General features: G+C 46.7%; 1 protein-coding gene across 1 annotated transcript in view; it reads left to right on the forward strand.

Annotated features, from left to right (window-relative positions):
* The first annotated feature begins 1,876 nt into the window (after positions 1-1,876).
* The window catches only part of Farp2 (FERM, ARH/RhoGEF and pleckstrin domain protein 2), a 104,799-nt gene continuing 90,432 nt past the window's right edge, over positions 1,877-16,243 (forward strand). The window contains exons 1-2 of the mRNA XM_090355195.1: positions 1,877-1,924; positions 12,190-12,347. The gene's annotated coding sequence lies outside the window, so the exon portion shown is untranslated. The remainder of the gene's footprint in view (positions 1,925-12,189; positions 12,348-16,243) is intronic.

Genomic DNA, 16,243 nt, shown 5'->3' on the forward strand with positions numbered 1-16,243 from the left:
GCTGTCGTTGTCTTCCTCTTTTCTTTTTTTTTTTTTTTTTTATCTGCTGTTGGGAAAGTGGTACCACATACATAGAAAAGGCTGGAAGTGGTGCTGTGGCTCAAGTGGTAGATAGAGCTCTATCCTTGAGAAAGCCCAAGGACAGTGCTCAGGTCCTGAGTTCAAGCCCCAGGACTGGAAGAGAAAAGAATGTGGTGTTGGGATTTGAACTCAGCCTCTTGCTTGTTCAGCTGGTACTCTAACCCTTGAATCATGATTCCTGTGTAGCTTTCTACTGGTTTTGGAGCTTTCTGGCCTGTGTTGGCTCTCAATGATAATCCTTTGGATTTCAGCCTCCTAACTAGCTAGGATTTCAGAAATGAGCCATCAGCAGCTGGCTTCTCTTTGTTTCTTTTTTGTGCCAGTCCTGGGGCTTGAACTCAGGGTTTAGCCTCTGTCCCTGAGCCTTTCTACTCAATGCTAGTACTCTTATCACTTAAGCCACAGCACCACATCCAGCTTATTTTGTTTATGTGGTACTGAGGAGTCGAACCCAGGGCTACATGCATAGTAAGCAAGCACTCTGCTGCCAGTAAACCACATTCCAGCCCTCTTTCTTTATGAGGGAAGGTATAGGATCTGTGGAACCCAACAATTGATGGAGAGCAGGAAGAACTGTTTTATCAGCAGTTTCTACTGTAAAGCTTCACATTGAAAATAACAGTTCAAAAGAAAGGTAAGAAGTGGTGCTATGGCTCAAGGGGTAGGGCGATATCCTTGAGCTGAAGAGCTCGGACAGTGCCCAGGCCCAGAATTCAAGCCCCACGACTGGAGGGGGAAAAAAAGGAAGGTAAGATGAACAGATTTACAGGTGCTCACAATCATCCTTGAGACTCGGGTGAAAAAAAGTTTGTTGATCTCTGTTGACTAGTTAGAAAACACAGTAACTAAGATATTGGAAATTAAAAGATTGAGCCAGGTGTGGCTCAAGCCTGTAATTGTACCTTGTTGGAAAGCTAATACTGAAGCTGTTGGCTCAGTAGTTCAACTGGTAGAGCACCTACTTAAATGAGGACCTCGGGGGAAAAAATGAATGTAAACAAGTTTCAGTTCTCTGCTCTTAAGAAGAGAGGTTAGAAATGTGCTACACCTAAAGGGAACCTGGACTTTCAGTGTCCTAGTGTGGGTTTCCAAACACGGTTACTGGAATTCCTCAGGTCCCTGGCTCAGTCTACTGGGAGTGGTCATGTGGGTCAAGCCCTGCTCTTCACCGACCTACACCCGTGCCACTTCCATGGCGCCACAGCATTCTTGCTGGGCTGCATTACGAGCTGACACCGTGAGGCTGCCTCACACCGAACCTTGGGGACGATGGGCCTTGCGAGGCTCTAGTGAGGCTGACCTGCCTGTCGCTCGTGGGTTTGTTGTAGCCCCTTGGCAGCTCTGGGACAATGCGAGTCAGGCGTGGCATTGGGAGCCGGTTACTCGGGCTCGGCTTCCGGGGAGGAACGAGGCTAGGGAGGAGCCACAGCCGGGGGTTTGAAGGCAGAAGGGGCCCACGAACGTCGGCAGGGCTCCCAGTGCTACGCCACTAGGCGACCGGGCATGGCGGCGCCGGTCTTGGTAGCTCCAGGAGAGATGGCTGGCGGGTAGGAAGGAGCCCGACTCCGCCGGAGCAGCCGTCCCGCCTAGAGGGCCAAGGCCCGCTTTCTCCGCCACGCCCACCTCGGTTTCCTCACCAATCAGAACGGAGTGCCACGCAAGCCCAGAAGGTCCCGCCTCCCCGGCATGATGGCCAATCGGCGGCCCGTCCGCGGCGGGGGCGGAGCCGCGGCGGGGGCGGGGCCGCGGCACTCGGGTTCGGGCGGCGCCGGAGGAGCTCTGCGTGGCGGCGGCGGCGGCGGCGGCGGCGGCGGCGGCGGCGGCGGCGTTCCGGGCCCGCCTGGTGAGGACGCGGCGGGCGGGTGCGCGCGGGTGCGGGCGGTGGCAGCCAGGGCCTCGCCGGAGGGACGCTGGGACGGCTGCTGCTGCGCCCTGAGGCCGGCGGGGCACCCCAGAAAGTCCGCGCCGGGCTCTGAGGCCTTCGCCGAGTCCCGGCTCGCGCGCGCGGCCGGGAGCCGGCGGCTGGGGGCGCACGGGGGCGGAGGCCGCGCCCGGAGCACCGGGAGCCCAGCAGGGGGCCGGCTGCCCCCGCCTCCCCTCCCCTTTCCCCCGCCGCGGTTCGCTCCGCCGAGGGCCCCGAGCTCTCCGGCCAGAAGCCCCGAGAGGCCCAGCTCAGCCCGCACCGCCGCGACGCGGGGAAAGGCAAATTAAAGCGGGGCGTCCCTGCAGGAAAGACGTCCAGGCGTGGTGGAGGAAGCCCCGGCGGGCCGGGCGATGGGGAGGGGCGGGCGCGGCGCCCGGGGCCGAGCGGGCGGGCGGGCGGACGGCGTCGTGTGGCAGGTGACCGGACTCGGGAAGGAGGAGGCCAGGTGACTTCGCTGTGGACCACGTCGCGTTTCCAGGCTCCTGCGCGCCGGCCTGCGGGTGCCTGCCGGGCGGTCCTTCGGCAGGGCCGTGAGCGGCACGCCGCGCCGGGCCCTCCCCGGGCCCTGCCTCAGGACCCCCGCTCCCGAGCACGACGCGGCCCAGGTTCCGGGAAGTCGACCCTCACCCGCACTCCCGCCCTTCCCGGGATGAGTCCCCGCCGCAGAACTCGTGCCTTCTGCTGGCGTGGCGCCCGCTCCTCGGTGCCCTCTGTTCCTCTGACTCGCCAGTCCTGGGCTGAGCGCAGAGCCCGGCGCTGTCCTTGGACGTTCTCGAGGCTGGCGCTCTGCCGCTTGGCCCTGGCGCCACCGCCAGCTTTTTCTGCGTGCGTGGAGCCGAGGAGTCTACCAGGCCTCGTGCACTCCACCACCAGGCTGCCCTCCCCGCCCCCTCCCGAGAAGGAAGTCCATGTACTTTGCATTCGTTTATCCGTTCTATGTTTTTTGTCGGTGGTGGGATTTGAACTCTGGGCCTGGGCTCTGTCCCCGAGCTCTTCGGCTGAGGCTGCTGCCCTGCCCCTTGAGCTACAACCCAACTTCCCCTTTTCTAGTGATTAATATGCATTCTTTAGTCCCTTAGTGCCCGGGACGGCTTTCAGCCGAGGTCCTCCGATCTCGGCCTCCTGAGTAGCTAGGGTGACAGGTGTGAGCCGCTGCGCCCAGCTCTATTTATCCATTCTCAAGGCTCCCGGTCCTTAAAGTATGTTCAAAACCAACACACCGCATGGAGCTGACTACGTCAGCACATGATAAGCAATTAACGTCAGCGATCAGTATCGGGTGGAAGAAAAAGTAGACAGAACCAGGCAACAAAAGTTGAAAGAATTGGAAACTTGATGTACTTTTAAGCTCAAACCCATTTTTTTAAAATGTTAGAGCAGTTTGTGTAATGATTTCTCTGCAGTTGTATATAAAGTGTTTTCACCATAAAATGAGCTAATGTAAAAATACTTCTGATGTCATAATAAAAATATTAGTACTTTTTTAAAAAAGAAAGAGAATTAGGCAGTAATTAAGCAGAGGTATCTTGATTGGAGACAAAAATATAAACTGAATTGTCAAAGCAAATATTAATATTTAGGTAATACCCTAGGAGCCCATTTAAGTCTTCTTGGCACCAAGGAATTCAGTTTCCTCCTTGTTAAAGTTGCCTGCTTTTTTTTTTTTTGCCAGTCTTGGGGCATGAACTCAGGGCCTGGGCACTGTCCTTGGACTTCCCTCAAGGCTAGTACTCAACCACTTGAGCCACAACACCACTTCCAGCTTATTCTGTGTGTGTGGTACTGAGGAATCGAGCATGGGTCTTCATGCATGGTAGTATGCACACTACCACTAGGTCAAACTCCTGGCCCCAAAGTTGCCTGCTTTTAGTCACATGAGTACCTCTGCTATTGTAACCTGTCTTTTAATGCTGCTTGCCTGTTCAGTTACACCCATACTTTTCCTATCACCTCCCCAGCTTCCCCTTTTAAACACACATTCTGAGCTGTGTACATGCAGTGCCTATTCATTATAATCAGGATGTGCTGAGTCCCCTAGTATATTTGTTGCTACTGGGGATTTACCTTTACTAATGAAATTGAAAAGTTGCAGATCCCATAAAACATGATATGATAAAATCCATTGTTTGGGTTTTTCTTTTTTTTTTTTTTGTCAGTCTTGGGGCTTGAACTCAGGGTCAGGGTACCGTCCTTGGGCTTTCTCAAGGCTAGCACTCTGCCACTTGAGCCACAACACCACTTCTAGCTTTTTCTGTGTGTGTGTGTGTGTGGTACCAAGGAATTGAACCCAGATTCCTTCGTTCATGCTAGGCAAGGGCTCTACCACAAGGCCACATTCCCAGCCTTTTTGGGAGTTCATCTGTGCAGCATTTATATGGTGGTGATTAGTTCAGTAGTTTTGGAGAGCAACTAGCAGGATGTATATGATCATGATTTTGATAAGAATTATGGTCCCCCAGCCTGGGAGTAGGGCCTAGTGGTAGCGTGCTTGCCTAGCATGCACAAAGCCCTGGGTTTGATTCTTTGGTACCACATACACAGAAATAGCCAGAAGTGGTGCTGTGGCTCAAGTGACAGAGCGCTAGCCTTGAGCAAAAAGTGTCCAAGGACAATGCCTAGGCCCTGAGTTCAAGCCCCAGGACTGGCAAAAAAATAAGAATTATGGTATCCCAGTTTTGCAAACAATCCTATAAACCTCGTATCAGTAAGGTAACATACTCCTCAGCTGGGAAGCAAACTTCTGCATCCTCATTTCTGTCCTTCCCTCAAGACAGAATTTGAACCAATTTGATCCATGAAAATATCTTTTTATGTAAAATGTGAAATGGTGTATAGACAGTAATTATAGTGTTGAAAAATGTATGTGAGGACTTGGTCAGGGACAGGAAGGAAGGTAGAGTGATATTAGCGATTTCATTTTAGAGTCTTGGGATTATTTTCCTTTAAACTGGCATTTTAGTTGATTGCATTCTAAAATTAAAAAAAAACAAGACACTCATACTGTAGAATACAAGGGTGAGTGTTACCTTATTCCATCTGCCCCTGCCTGAGTCCACCCTCCTGATGGTTGCTCCAAACAATTTCAGTTTGATCAGATCTTATCGCTCCTCCCAAACCGCTTAACTACATGATTCCCGTCCAGTAGGCCCACTGGATGCCTCACAGCCCAGACCCAGGCTGCACCTCTACTCCGGCAGGGTCTCAGGGCCCAGCCACACTCCGCCTTTCTCCTCTGTCCACCTCACTCCCTCTCCCTGGAGGGCCAGCCACAGCATGCTGAGGAAGCCACCTTAGGTCAGACTGGCAGTGGCCCCTCTTTCTGCTCCCTGTGACCACAGTGGACAGGGGTTGCTGCCCACTTATTGTCTTTCTGGATTAAAAGCCTTTCTCTTGTGTTCCTTGTGTACACCATGGGATGAAAGCCACACTGTATAGCTGCAAAGTCATACAGCTTTTTCAAGCTGAGTTCCTTGAGTCGTGTGTAGCAGGGGGAGAACGACTGCCCAGAGGTGTGGGCCAGTGTAATCAGAGGACTTGGCGTGGTCCCCCTAGCAGTGGTAGACACTCGGGACTTGTGGGTTTGTGTGGTGGGACACTGTTGAGTCCTCTCTGTGGTCCTCACTCCAGGGTACCTGTCACCATTGAATGTACTGTTTGTGTTGGCCCACTGTGTTGGATGGGATTTCTCTTCCTTAGAAGATCCTTTATCCATAAGAACTTAGACTGTTCTTAATTCAGAATAGAGCTCAATGGGCAGTGAGTTGGTTTGCCAGCCAGACCAACTGTGATGGCCAGCTGATGTGTCTCCTCCCTGCATTTATTGTTACAACCAGTAGAGGCTGTTTGTCAAAAAAAAAAAAATGCAGAAAGCAAATAAAGTTGAGGGAAAAAGCTTGAAAGAGCTGACCAATAACACAAATATAACTAAAGAAAATAATCTATTTGTTAATTACCTCACACTTCTATAGCACTTTCTTTTTGGCTATTTAATTTTTTGTCCTTTCATATGACAGAGAAAGAATTTGATTTCCGGGGCCAGGAGTTTGGCCTAGTGGTTAAAGTGCTTGCCTAGCATTCACGAAGACCCGGGTTCGATTCCTTGGTGCCACATACATAGAAAAAAGCTGGAAGTGGTGCTGAGGCTCAAGTGGTAGAGCTCTAGCCTTGAGAAAGTCCAAGGACAGTGCTCAGGCCCTGAGCTCAAGCCCAGGATTTATTGATTTCCTTCAGCATAGTTGACACATTATTGTTATTTATAGACTATGTAAGTATAATTTCACTTACAATATTTCTAGTGCTGCTACAGGTTTGTGTGCCTGAAAGGCAATTATTCTAATCTTATTTGGTACAATTTTGTTCAAAAAAGAAAAAGATATATTAAAGCACATTTATAATTATAAAACTACATCATTGATGTTGTTGTGGCAATCAGGAATATCTGCATTGACTGCTGAGAACTGAGCTCTCCCTACAGTGCACCACACCTGCTAAGCTTCCCCCTGCATTCAATCTTGTGTCTTTTCCTCTTCCGTGTCAGGTGCTATTGGATCTGTTCAGATTGCTTTAGGACCCCTAATTCTGTGACTAATCCTAGGATATGGAACATCCTGGTTTCATCTGACTAGATTACTGATAATCACTCATGTTTGCACCAAAGTAACTGAACAATGCAAATGTATTTTGCCTCCGTGTGCCCTTTGCCTGAACCCAGAAATGTAGACTGTTCCTCCAGTGACTCCTCCATGACACAGAAGGGAAAAGGCAAAGGCAGTGTAGCAGTGGAAAGATGCAACAATCATGATTTGATACAAGTAGAATTTTTTTTTTTGCCAGTCCTGGGGCTTGAACTCAGGGCCTGAGCACTAGCCTTAGGCTTTCTCAAGGCTAGAGCTCTACTACTTGAGCCACAACACCACTTCTGACTTTGTCTATGTATATGGTACCAAGGATTCAAACCCAGGTCTTTGTGCATGCAAGGCCAGCACTCTACCACTAGGCCAAACTTCTGGCCTAGTAAATTTTACAGAAGCATGATGATGGGGACACTTAGGCCCTTTCCCAGGACTTTGGAAAGAGGACAGATGAGAGGCCCCGAAATGTGAGCTATTCTGGTTTTACTTATTTTTTGTGATGGTACTGGGTCCTGAACTTAGAGCCTCGCTGGCTGGCACCTTAGCATTTGAACCACATGTTCATTTCTGGCTTTTTGCTGAGTAGATGCAGAGATTTGTCTGTCCATGCTGGCTTTCAACCTACATCCTTATATCTCAGGCTTGCTAGAATTGCAAGTGTAAGCCACTGGTGCCTCATCCATATTCAAGCTTCATAGTCAAAACTACTGGTAGGGAGATCCTTTTCTAACCCACTGCTTGATGCCAGATAATCAGATAAGATGTCAGGTGATGGGCCCAGTGTATCAGCAGCTATAAGGATATGTTTGAACAGAATGAGAATTGGTTAGAAATTGTTTAAATTACAAGCCTTACTCATCTTTTACCAAACCCTGTATAGTTAAAATCCAGTTCCTACAACAGTTGTTGTTAAGAGGAATTTGGGGACAAGTCCCAATATCTGATTAAGAAACCAATCCCAGAAAGTGTGGCAAATAGTCATTTTTATTTTAATTGAACTGGTTTAGAAAAAAGAGCAAACCTAGAAAAGAGAGTGGTAGTTTGGGTTTCTCTGAAAGATAGACAGCTTCATGGTGTAGGTAGTCCCTTCAAGCCTCGCAGCAGACGGTGCTACAGGTGTCTACTGGAAACTGCCTGGTTTCAAGGGTAACATACTCATCACTGTAAGCAGTTTGCAAGTACAGAAAATTGAAAAGAAGAAAGTAAAAGTCAGCATTGTTTTGCCAGCTGTAAGCACTGTAAGCATGTTTCAAAATGCATGGATGTGGAGCTCAGGTTCCAGGAGGTGGAGGATGCACACCCATTCTGCCTGCCTCACTGACTAGCCAGAACATAACACTCTGGACATGTGCCCAGAGCAACTGGGGAAGATACTGACAACGGGTAGAGGGCCAGCATTTGAAATACTATCACATCAGGAGTGAGCTTCTGTTAAACCTCCAGCTGCCCTGGGCCTAGAGTCAGGATGTCCAGACCTGGAAATAGACACGACATAAGAACAAGGAGAGCTCCCGGGAAGCCTGCTTCGAACTCTAGGAGAAAATGGGAGAAAACTTCCATTTTCTTTCTCTCTCTCCCCCTTCTCCCTTCTCTAGTCATTCTTAGAGCAACGGGTTCCCTCTCTCCCCTCCCCACCCCCGCTTTCTCTTCCCCTGAAGCTCTGTCCCAGGCAAGTCTACTCAAAAGAAGTAAGTGGTAGGACAGAGTAATTTCAGCCCTAAATCAGCCCTGAAGGACTGAAAAGAGGAGCCCTGGGCAGCTTGGGAGTATACCAGAGAGAAGAGATAGAGGGAGAGAGAGGGAGAGGGAGGGAGGGAGGGAGGGAGAGAGAGAGAGAGAGGAGCTTAGTTAAGTGGCTAAGCTGTGCATGAAGGGATTTAACTGAACAGTTTATCAGACTGAGAACTTTGCCCTGCAGCCAGCTTACGAAAGGGTAAGCAAAATACATGCAGGACATTGCTGAGAGTGTGGTACAGCCACTGACACAATACACAGAGAGCTGGGAGGGACTTGCATCCTGAACCTAGTCAGGTTAGTACTTGCTCAACAGAAATACCAGTGTTCTCCACAGGACGTAAGCATGAGCCGTATACTATAAAAGCATAATCATTTTGCCAGGCACAGGTGTCTCTCGGCTGTAATCCTGATACTCAGGTGGCTGAGATCTGAAAAACCCCCTTGGACATGAAAGTTCATGAGACTCATCTCCAGTTAACCACCAGAAAACAAAGTGGCTCTGTGGCTCAAAGTGGAAGAGTGCTAGCCTTGAGCTGAAAAGCTCAGAGATATCACCCAGGCCCAGAGTTCAAGCCCCACGATGACAGGCACAATAATTTAAAAAACACACAGGATACAATTCAAAATTACTTGGATACCATGAACCAGGAAAATACCCACTCACGAGAAAAGACTCAAAAACTAAGATGATGCATTTATTGAATGGATCTCACTGTGGTTTTTTTCAAGGAATGTTCTGATGTCCACAGCCTTGGTCTCCTAATATTCATCTGAGGCGTACGTTAGGTCACTGTGGCAGAAGCACCATACACGTGTAATTACAGGTACTTACCAGTCTGCCAACCTTGAAATAGGCTATCCTGGTTTATCTAGATGGGCTCATGTAATTAGAAGCAGAGAAATTAGAAACGTGAGGAGTTTTCAGTATACTATTATTGGCTTGGAAAATGGAAGGGCCATGGTCCAAGGAATGTAGGGCCTTTTTTAAACATTTTGACTGTAATCTGTTGGACAGGGAGCCAACATGCAGGATACCAGTCTTGCCTTCCCACAGATGGAATCATTGCCTTCCTTCAGCAAGTAGCTTCATTCTCTTGGCTGTAGTTTCCTATGGAAAGTGTAGAATCAGGCCAGCAGGAGAAAGCTCTCCCCCTCTGTTGGCTCTGAAGTAGCCTGAGGATTCTGCCAGTCATTGTGTACATGGAGTTCTCTGGCTTGTTTTTAACAACAGTGAAAATTCCAGACATTCACAAAATGTAGGAGGACTGTAAAAGACAGTGTATCCAACTTCAGTATCAAGGCATGAACAAGCTTTATTTCCTGTACCTCCTCCACCCATTCAGTTAAATCATAATTATTCCGCTTGATCCCAAACAGTATATATTTTTAAGGGATAGCGATCCTTCCCCACTTCACATCCTCACATTGCAACCATTCAAAAATAATTTTTTATTGCTTAACATCTAGACATCAATATTGGATACTTATTAGCAGTCACATCTTGTCAAACCATAAATATTTGATTTGGCATTCAAACAAGGGCACATGACATTTGGCAAGTAACATCTCCAACATTTTCAATTCACTTTTTTCTTCCCCTGCCCTTCCACATACACACACTTATTTTTTTTTTATTTTTTATTTTTTTTTGCCAGTCCTTCCACATACACACACTTATTTTTTTTTTATTTTTTATTTTTTTTGCCAGTCCTGGGCTTGAGCTCAGGGCCTGAGCACTGTCCTTGGACTTTCTCAAGGCTAGAGCTCTTCCACTTGAGCCTTAGCACCACTTCTGGCTTTTTTCTATATATGTGGTACCAAGGAATCGAACCCGGGTCCTCGTGCCTGCTAGGCAAGCACTTTAACCACTAGGCCAAACTCCCAGCCCCATACACACACTTATTGAAGAAACAGGTCACTAGCCCGGTAGGATATATCACATTCTTGATTTCTTGGAATTTCTTTAATTCCTTAGGGTATATTTTACTGGCTATGTGTAATGAAAATCACTGGCTTATAAGCTCACTAGAAATAATTGTATTGGTAATTTAGCTGCTGACTTAATGTCAAGTTTGAAAAGAATATATATATGCATATATAGCATTATTTGTTTCTTGGGGAAGAGTTAGGGCTTATTTTGCTCAAGTATTGATTTGTTTCCTTTCTAGTTATGTATACTTTTTTTAATTTCCTAATCAAAATTATTAAACATGATGTATTAGAAGAATACAGTGCACCAGCTGGGCATGGTGATTCATGCCTGTAATCCTAGCTACTAAGGAGGCTGAGATCTGAGGATCAAGGTTCAAAGCCAGCCCAGGCAATACAAAGTCGAGAGACTCTTGTCTTTAATCACTAAAAAATGGGAAGTGGGGGGTCCGGCAGTTTGTCCTAGTGGTAGAGTGCATGCCTAGCATGCACGACGACCCAGGTTCAATTCCTTGGTACCACATACATAGAAAAAAGCTGGAAGTGGTGCTGAGGCTCAAGTGGTAGAGCTCTAGCCTTGAGAAAGTCCAAGGACAGTGCTCAGGCCCTGAGCTCAAGCCCAGGACTGGCAAAAAAAAAAAGCGGGGGGGCGGGGGGAAGTGGGGCTGTGGCTTAAGAGTAGAGTGATAGCCTTGAGCTATCACTTGAGCACTCAGGCCAGAGTTCAAGCCCCATGACCCCCCCAAAAAAAGAATACAGTTCACCAATCATCTGTTCGCTTTATTTCCTCTTCCATAGGTAGATACCCACCTCCAGTAATTTTCATCATCCTTCCATTGCTTCTGTTATGAATATAAGCAAATACATACATATATTCCTTCTCTTTTGACAACAGCCTGACCTTTGCCTATTTTTATACCTTGCTCTTCTTTACTTTCACCAAGTATCATGTAAAACATGTAAAGTTCTTTTATGGTAAGATGTCAACATTTACTTGGGTGATTTCATACCCCAGCTAGTTATCTGGCTAGCAGGGTCCTAAGAAGAAAAGTCAGAATATGGTAATTCTATGGAGTAAATCACTTGTTTATCTAGTAAGTGGGTATATTTTTAGCTCTTTATTTTTCAGGACCATGACTGTAACTTTGGTAAAGCACTTGCCTAGCATGTGCAAGGCCCTAGAACCACTTTCTAGCACTTGGATATGGACACACGCACACACACACACACACACACACACACACCACACACACACGGGCGCACACATGCACACCTAGCTATTCAGGAGGCTGAGATCTGAGAATCAAAGTTCAAAACTAGCCTAAGCACAAAAGAATCAGGGACAGCTCCCAGGCCAAGTTCAAGCCCTCTGACCCAAAAAATAAATAAAAGTAAAAACTGTAAAGTTGAAATATAGGCTCTGTTCAAAGATGGCTTCTTGAATCTCATCTCAGTCTGTTTTGTGGTATTGAATTTATTTGAATGTGATCTGCCTTTTTGGTAGCAACTGTTATATGGCAATTAACAAGATGTTAAGAAATATATTTATTTTTTGTCAGTTCTGGGGCTTGAACTCAGGGCCTGGGCACTGTCCTTGAGCTTCTTTTTGCTCAAGGCTAGCTCTCTACCATTCTGAGCCACAGCACCACTTCCAGCTTTTCTGTTTATATAGTACTGAGGAATCAATCCCAGGGCTTCATGCATGCTAGGCAAACACTCTACCACTAGGCCCTACTCTTGGTCCCATTTCTTGACTGCTAAATAAATTAGTTGGAATCAAAAACACATCACCTTTCAGTTCATTTTCAGGTAACACTTAGAATTATAGATCCTTAGATTTGAAAAGGAGCTGATTATCCATCCCTTCCCTTCCCTGTCAATTTCCAGATGCAAAGCTGGGCTACTGGGAATGTAGAAGTGGCCAAAATAAATGGCAGAATTGGGATTGGAACCTGTGCAACATTTGTGTTTGCTCTGCCAGGCCGCTGCTTTCATTCTCACCCCCAGAAGTGCCTGCTGTACTGACTGACCTGTTTAAAGTCTTGGTAAGCTACCTTATAGAGCCAGAGTTTCTTGAATTGTAGGCTTTCTAGGGTTTGAAGGGACAGTTCTTGGCATGTGTAGCTTTGTGCAGGGAGTGGATTCAGGCATGGTTTCCGTGATGCTTGGGCCATGTCAGCTGCCAACAGTGCAGCCATATTGGGGGGAGTAGAGGGGGAATATAGCTAGCTAGTTCTTGGAGTGTTGTCTTGACATATTGTTTCTTAGTTTCATTACATTGGTTAACTTACTTTGTTGCTTATTAGAAAGAAATTAAGCATACTTAGGAAGAGAATAAAGGATTAATCTCTAGCTATACCTTAGTAAAGAAGAAAGGCAGCCATTAATCTAGGGATTTAGGTAAGAATCCATTCCATTTATCACCAAGTATCAAAGTTTATTGTTTGGGTATTGCTTGTTTTTTGCTTGAACTCATTCTTGTACTTGCTAGCCAAGTGCTGTACCAGTTTGAGTTATCCCTCCAATTCTTATGTTTTTAGTAGTTTTTTTCTCCCCCACCTGATAGAGTATTGTATTTTTACTCTGACCAGTCTCAGACTCTGATCCTCCTACTTTCATCTCTGAAGGAGCTAGTGTTACAGTTGTGGGCTAAGGCATTTGCCTGGGGTTTTGTTGCTGCTGCTGTTTTTTTTTGTTTTTGTTTTTGTTTTTTGTGAATCATGGGATTTGACCTCTGGGCCTAGGCACTGTCCCTGAGCTCTTCAGCTCAAGGCTACCACTCTACCCCTTGAGCCACAACTCCACTTCCAATTTTCTAGTGGTTAATTTGGAGATAAGAGTCTCACGGTCTTTAGTGCCTGGGCTGGCTTTGAACATTGATCCTCAGATCTCAGCCTCCTGAGTAAGCTAGGTTTATAGGCGTGAGCCACCGCACCCGGCTCAGCCAACTTTTAAGCTGCATTTTCCAACATTAGTTTTTTTTTATTAAGTTACTAACTTAAAATATAGCCATAGGAACCAAATTTGTAGTTAAAAGTATGAAATGTCAGTAGTAGAGATACTGCTTTTGTTTTATTTTTGTGCCAGCACTGGGATTTGAACTCAGGGTCCTGGGCACTGTCTCTGAGATGTTTTGCTCTAGGCTAGAGCTCTACCACTTGAGCCACAGAACCACTTCCAGCTTTTTTCTATGTATGTGGTACCGAGGAACTGAACCCAGGTCTTTATGCAGGCTAGGCAAGCACTCTACTACTAGGCCAAACTCTGTGCCCACTGCAGTTGTTTTTAAAGCGTCTGTCAGACTTTTTCTGCCTGGGCTGGCTTTGAGCCACAATCCTCAGATCGAGATCTAAGTAGCCATCAGCACCTGACCATGAGAGATACATTTAAGAATGTGATTATGCCGGACACTGAGGGCTCACGCCTGTAAGCCTAGCTACTCGGGAGGCAGAGAGAGAGAGAGAGAGAGAGAGGGAGAGGGAGAGGGAGAGGGAGAGGCAGAGGCAGAGGCAGAGGCAGAGGCAGAGGCAGAGGCAGAGGCAGAGGCAGAGGCAGAGGCAGAGGGAGAGGGAGAGGGAGAGGGAGGGAGGGAGGGAGGGAGGGAGGGAGGGAGGGAGAAACAACTATGAAGCATTTTATGTATATGGAAGATAAGAAAATCACCTTTGTCCTTCATGGGTTCTTTACACTGCTATTCTCCTGGGATTTCCAGGAGGGCTCGCCAGGGACCAGGAAAGCGGATGGCAGGCCCAAGACTGGCAGTGTCCTTGCTGTGTTTCTAGTGTTGGTCACATATACTTTCCTCTTTAATATTAACTTGTAAATATGTGATAAGAATCTCCCTGACTTTTCTGCCCCAGCTGGCTTTGAACCACCATCCTCAGATCTCAGTTTCCTGAGTATCTAGGATTACAGGTGTAAGCCACTGCACCCTGCTTTTTAAAATCTTTTTGAGATAGGGTCTTGCTAACTTCTTCCAGGCTGCCCTTAGACTCTAGATTCTCCTTCCAACACCTCCTAAGTAGTGAGAGTCCAAGTGTGTACTACTATCCTGGCTGAGTAATTAGTTTGTTTTGCTTGTGGCACTAGAGTTAAGCTGAGCCTCAGGTTGCTAGAGAGGTCCTCTACCACCTGGGACACACTCATTCCTTTTGCTCGAGTTACTTTGGATATAACGTCTGGCATTTTTTTCCCTGGGTTATCCTGGATTGTGGTCCTATTTACACTGTCTGTGTAGCTGGAATGACGGATGCCTGCCACCAGCTGTTGGTTCAGATGGAGTTTCACTAATTTATTGCCTTAAACCTTGAGACTGCCAATCTCCACTTCCTGGGTTGCTGGTTATAGACTTGAAGCTTCAACCTACATCTAAACTGAGCAACTATTAAATGAGTTTATGCCATTTTATTGTTGTAGAACAGCAAACAGATGTCTTTTGTTTTTGTTTTTTTTTTTTTTTGAAATATCAACAGCAGGGTACGTCTGTCTCTTAAGTGAATTTGTCTTTTTTTGTTTGTTTGTTTTTTGCCAGTCCTGAGCTTGAGCTTGGTCTGAGCACTGTCCTTGGGTTTTCTCAAGGCAGAACCCTGCCACTTGAGCTACAGCACCACTTTTGGCTTTTTCTATGTATGTGGTACCAAGGAATCAAATGTGGCTCTTTGTGCATGCTAGGCAAGCATTCTACCACTTGGCCAAACTCCCCGCTGGTCTTTTTTTTTTTTTTTTTGCACTTTTTGGTCAAGGCGAGAACTCTACCACTTGGGCCACAGCACCACTTCTAGCTTTTTCTGTGTACATGGCACCGAGGAATCAAACCCAGGGCTTCATGCATGCCAGGTGAGCACTCTACCATTACGTCAAACTCTTGGCCTGAAAGTAGTGGTTCTTTTTTATTTTCGGTCATAGGGCTTGAACTCCAGGCCTGGGTGCTGTCTCTGAGCTCTTCAGCTCAAGGATAGCAGAGCTGTACCTCTTCAGCCACAGTGCCAGTGCCAAATGGTGGCTCTTGTCTACAGTTTTTATAAATTTGGAGTGGAGACAGTACACATGGCATGTCACCTAGCCACCTTTAACCATTTGACAGTGAGTGGTTCTGAGTAGCCAGGATGGGTGTTGTTCATTCTGAAACATATAAAGATAATCTTGGCCTACCTAAAACTTGAGGACAGTTAGGTAAGCTGCAGAGCTTCCTTTTTTAAGACCTGCCTTCCAATTTTCTGTCCATCCCTAAAGAGTTTGCAGCTCCTTAACATCTCAAAGAAGCCAGATGCAGACAACCCTCGGACCCCTGTGTGACTTTCTCTTCTTATAACTTAACATCTTAAAGGAGATGGTGGGTGGGTAGCTTGCCATTCTAAGGATTTATGTTATCCTTCAGGATTTTTGTTTGTTTGTTAGTGGGTCATGGGGCTTGAACTCTGGGCCTGGGCTCTATCCCTGAACTCTTCAGCTCAAAGATACCACCCTACCCTTGAGCCAAGCCCCCCTTCCTGTTTTCTAGAGGTTAATTGGAGATAAGAGTTTCAGGTCAAATGGGTACCAAGACATGTGAAAGGGTATCAATGTATGTGAATTAATGCACCTTCTATCTGGCAAATATCATGTAACCCTTTTACTAATTACAATAAAAAAAAAAGTTTCAGGTCCTTTTGTGCTCAGGCTGGCTTTGAACCTTGATCCTCAGATCTCAGCCTCCTGAGTAGCTAGAATTACAGGTGTAAGCCACTGCACTTGGCTTCCTTCAGTTTTTACTTTCTAGTTCTAATGTCTAAGTTTGGCCCCTTTTATACTTGTTTATTCAGCCAGTCCTAGGCCTTGAACTCAGGGTCTGAGCGCTGTCCTTGGGCTTTCTCAAGGATAGCGCTCTACCATTTGAGCCACAGCACCACTTCTGGCATTTTTCTATGTATGTGGTACGGAGGAATCAAACCTGGATCTTTGT

Source organism: Megascapheus bottae, chromosome 21 (genome assembly GCF_031878675.1).
Source record: "Megascapheus bottae isolate mThoBot1 chromosome 21, mThoBot2.hap1, whole genome shotgun sequence".
NCBI classification, from domain to species: domain Eukaryota; kingdom Metazoa; phylum Chordata; class Mammalia; order Rodentia; family Geomyidae; genus Megascapheus; species Megascapheus bottae.